This window comes from Callithrix jacchus, chromosome X, assembly GCF_049354715.1.
Source record: "Callithrix jacchus isolate 240 chromosome X, calJac240_pri, whole genome shotgun sequence".
Lineage (NCBI taxonomy): Eukaryota > Metazoa > Chordata > Mammalia > Primates > Cebidae > Callithrix > Callithrix jacchus.
Window position 1 is genome coordinate 47,508,026 of NC_133524.1, and position 5,060 is coordinate 47,513,085.

General features: G+C 44.3%; 1 pseudogene; it reads right to left on the reverse strand.

Annotated features, from left to right (window-relative positions):
- Positions 1 to 2,813: 2,813 nt before the first annotated feature.
- LOC100896159 (proliferation marker protein Ki-67 pseudogene) lies at positions 2,814 to 4,209 on the reverse strand (annotated as a pseudogene).
- Between the last annotated feature and the right edge of the window lie 851 nt (positions 4,210 to 5,060).

The following is a 5,060-nucleotide window of genomic DNA, read 5'->3' on the forward strand; positions in this document are numbered from 1 at the left end:
AACAAGAAATGAAGCCATGTTTAAGTAGGAAAGATGGTGAGAAACTCCTCTTCCAGCACAACCTATATACTCATGGGAGATGGAGTGGTATACAGTGATATCCTAACAATCTCTCTAAAATCATCCTTGCCCCACTTTGACCAGAGCTTAGAAGCCTGTCCAGTCTTCACATTAGAAAGTTAACATTTTAAGAATGTGAAGAAATAAGAGTGTTATAAAAGATGCCTGACCTACACCATGTAATTGATTTTTCCTTTTTTATTAAGAAAAATTTAAATTAACAAATGTGGCCAGTCGCAATGGCTCATGCCTGTAATCCTAGCACTTTGGGAAGCTAAAGCAGGAGGATCACTTGAGCCCAGGAGTTCAAGACCAGCCTGGGCAACATAGTGAGACCTCCATCTCTACAAAAATAAACAAAATTAGCTGGGTGTGGTGGCGCATGCCTGTGGTCCCAGCTACTTGGGAGGCTGAGGTGGGAGGATTGCTTGAGCCCCAGAGGCTGGGGCTGCAGTGAGCTGTGATTGCCGCCACTGCACTCCAGTCTGGGCGTCTGAATGAGTACCCATCTCTAAAAAGAAAAAAATACTAAAACTAAATTCCATTACAATTTATGTTTTCCTTCTCATAAGATAAATTATACATATTACCACAAGGAAGAAGAATGTGTAAAATTAGGAAAAATTCCTGTGAGAAGCCACTCTTTGCCCAGAAAATATGTTTGTTTATTGATATATGTTTTTATTGGAAAACTCAAAAGGATCTGGTAAGTGTCCTGCCATTTGGATTTCAACAGGAAATCACCATTTCTGCCCTCTGGGACGTAGTAAAAAGATTGGAATACCTCCTCCTTTGAAGAGGTCAGGAAGTGTGGTGGATGCTGTCCAGATTCTCCTTCTGGAATAAAGGAAGTTTTCTCCAGCTGCTGGGAACAGTGCCCACAGAAAACCCTCAGCTGTCAGCAACTTCATTGATTGCCTTGGCTAAAAAGAGCTGCCTCACCCAAAGTTGCATCCTTCTAGGGGTCAGCCTGCATCTAATAGCTGAAAAACAGGGGACGCAGCCCTCTCCCCTCAACAAGAGACAACTCCGAATAACCACCTCATCTTCAAAGATCACCATGTGGTAGTCCAAGAGAGATGTTGGGCTTGTGGACTACCTGACTCCCCGCTCTGCCCAATCCTCCATCCTTCCCTTCCCTTCAATAGATGTTGATCCCAAGGGCCCTGTCTAATAGATCTCCTGGGTGCAGAGTTTGTAACCAGCCTGGCCAACATGGTGAAACCCCATCTCTACTAAAAATACAAAAATTAGCCTGGTGTGGTGGTAGGTGCCTGTAATCCCAGGTACTTAGGAGGCTGAGGCAGGAGAATTGCTTGAGCCCAGGAGGTGGAGGTTGCAGTGAGCAGAGATTGCGCCATTGCACTCCAGCCTGGGTGACAGAGTGAGACTCCGTCTCAAAAAACCAAAACAAAAAAATCTCCTGGGTGCTAATCTCCATCTCAGAGTCTGCTTCCCAGAGAACTCAGTCTATAATGAGCGTGAAATCACGGGGCTTGGACGTGGCTTGCAGGCAAACCCTATATCCACCTTTTCATCCATTAGAGCTCAGACGCTCAAGGCAGTTTGAGCATTGGAAGTAGAGCCATGAATACCTGGGGTGTATTTTATTTTATTTTAAAATTTATCTTGAGTAAATTTCATTTTGGTGTACAGTTCTATGAGTTTTGACAAGCTCGCCAAGCCATGTAACTACTACCAGAGTCAAGATGCAGAAGAATTCCAATTTCCCACAAAAAGGTACCTAATGCTGTCTCTTTGTGGTCGATTCCTCTACTCTGTGCTTAAGCCCTGGCAAGAACTAATCTGTTCTCTGTCAATATACTTATGCATACTCCAGAATGTCATATAAATGGAATAATACAGAATGTAGACTTTCGAGCCGGCTTCTTTCACACAGAATAACGTATTTGAGATTCAGCCGTGCCATTGTGTGTATCAATAGTCTGTTCCTTTGTATTGCTGAGTAGCGTTCCATTGCACAGTTCATCACAATTTGTTTCTCCATTCACCAGTTGCTTCCAATTTTTAGCAATTATGACTAAAGCTGCTATCAACATTTGCATATACGATTTTGTGTGAACATAAGTTTTCATTTCTTTTAAGGAAATATGTAGGCATGAAATTGGTGGAACATGTGGTAAGTATATTTTTAACTTTATTTTAAAACCCTGCCAAACTGTTTTTCCAAAGTGGCTGAACCATTTTTGCATTCCCACTAGCAGTGTTTGAATGTTCCAGTGGTTCTACAGCCTAGCCAGCAGTTGGGATTGTCATGTTTTTTAAGCCATTGTAATAGGTGGATCAGCGGGATTTCATTGCGGCTTTAATCTGCATTTTACTGGTGATATTGAGCAGCTTGTTCATTTCCTTATAGACATCTGCATATCTTTGGTGCAAGGGCTGTTTAAATCTTTTGCCCATTTTTTGTTTGTTTCTCACAAAACTAACTTTACTATATTTTTCCCAGTTGGATTTCTTTGTTGTTGTTGTTCTTCTTGTTGTTTTTTGAGACGGAGTTTCGCTCTTGTTACCCAGGCTGGAGTGCAATGGCGCGATCTCGGCTCACCGCAACCTCCGCCTCCTGGCTTCAGGCAATTCTCCCGCCTCAGCCTCCTGAGTAGCTGGGATTACAGGCACGCGCCAGCGTGCCCAGCTAATTTTTTGTATCTTTAGTAGAGACGGGTTTCACCATGTTGACCAGGATGGTCTTGATATCTTGACCTCGTGATCCACCCGCCTGGATTTCTTTGTTAAATGTCTTCACTGTCCCAGTGACTTCTGGTTCTTATTTTCTCAAGGCACACAACGTCCTCAGCCTTCTTTGGATTTTCTGCATGCCTCTTGACACTCTATGTTACTCTGTGCAGATTCACTCTCCAAAGTGCTTGCTGCAGACTGGCTTTTCATCTTTGTTGATCTCAAACACGTGAAGTCTGAATTTGCTGCTTCTTTCCCTTCCTGATTCTGCATGAGAACCCAGGTACTCTTCCGCCCTCTGCTCTCCTTTGCCACCTTAGGCTAGGAGCTCTTATTCTGTTTAACAGACTTCAAGCACCTTTTGTTTTCACTGACTTTGCCCTAGGTATGGGTTTCTGGGCTTCGTCATCTGGATTTTGAATATGCATGTCTTGGGAGGTCTTCATGGGCTTCTTTTCATTTCTGTGTATTTCAATTCTTTCTGCTAATACAAGAACCTCAGTTATTTGCTGTTCTATATCAGTCTTATTTTGGCATCTGGAGCGCAGGGACATTCCCTTAGTTTCAGGGACTGAGTCTTGTAATTTGTGTTCTTCTTTGTTGGTTTTCATGTTGTTGCTGTTCAGATCTTCCGCAGGCTCAATTCTTTTTACAGAAGTCCTCAGACTTCTCTTCTTGATGACCAAGGGTCCGAGTGATCTGCCTCTCACCCTGGGAGCAACCGTCTGCTTCTTGCTGGCTGGCAGCTCTTCTATGATTTCCTCTGGTGCAGGCATGCAGCGCGGCCTCTGGGTTCCTGTGACACTTCCATGTTTTCTACATCCCCTCTTGAAGGGCAGTGGGGGGCAGGGAAGTGTTGCTTTTGCTTTGTGATTTTACAGGGTCTCTGGTGCCTACCAAATCTCCCACGGGTTCTACTTCAGGGGCCTGAAGAACTCTTCAGGATTTTTAGAGGTTTTCCACCGTTGGGTGCTTGCTTTGGAGCGCTTGTAAAGCTATCAGCACCATTTGCCAGTTTCTCAGCGTGGCCTGGTGTTTGAGAGAGATCTTGGAAGCCAGCCTGATCTTCCAGGGGTTGGGCCTTTTCCTTAGGTGCTCTTGGCCATCTCCTGCTGCCAATTACATTTTCTGGGTCCAGCTTCCGCTTTGCAGGTGGCTTAAATGCTTTCATGCCTTTGCCCTCACCCACTGGCTCTTTGTCAGTGTGCATGATGTTTGTGAGAGCTTGCTGACTGCTAACCGCTCTTCTTTCACTTCTACTTTCTGGCCACATGTCCTGGGCCATCTCTTTGAGCTTGTTGCAGTGTACACTAGTTCTGGTGGTGATTTGCAGGGTATTTTGGTGGTTTTGTCATTAGTTATGATTATTCGGTGTGACCTGGAGCTGGATCTTTGAAAGCAGCCAGGTCTTGTAGGGCTTGGGCCTTTTCCCTGAGTATTCTTGGCCATCTCCTACTGCCAGTTACACTTGCTGCTGGAGCCAGTGTCTGCTTTGCAGATTCCTTAAATGTTTTGATGCGTTTATCTTCACCTACTGGTTCTTTGTCGCTTCTGTGGTTTCTTGCCCGTTTTTACATTGGATTGTTTCCTCGTTGTTTGGCGAGTTCTTTGTATATTCTGGATACAAGTCCTTTGTTATTCACGTTATTTATAAATATTTTCTCCCAGTATATCGGTAGATCGTATTTTCATCCTCTTAACAGCATCTTTTTTTTTTTTTTGAGGTGGAGTTTCGCTCTTGTTGTCCAGGTTGGAGTGCAGTGGCTTGATCTCAGCTCATTGCAACCTCTGCCTCCTGGGTTCAAATGATTCCCCTGTCTCAGCCCTCCGAGTAGCTGGGATTACAGGCATGCACCACCATGCCGGGCTAATTTTGTATTTTTAGTAGAGATGGGGCTTCTCCATGTTGGTCAGGCTGGTCTCGAACTCCCAACCTCAGGTGATCTGCTCACCTCAGCCTCCCAAAGTGCTTGGATTACAGGTGAGAGCCACCATGACCAGCTTTTAACAGCATCTTTTGCAGAGCAACAGCTCACAATTTTCATGAAGTCCAACTTACCAGATTTTTCTGTTGTGAATAGTGCTTTTGATGTCATATCTAAGAATTGTTGGCCTGATCCCAGAAAACAAAGACTTTCTTCTATGTTTTCTTCTGAAAGTTATATATCTTACATTTAGGTCTAACATTGATTTTTTTTCAGACAGAGTGTCGCTCTGTTGCCCAGTCTGGAGTGTAGTGGTGCAATCACTGCTCACTGCAACCTTCACCTCCCAGGCTCAAGCCATCCTCCCACCTCAGC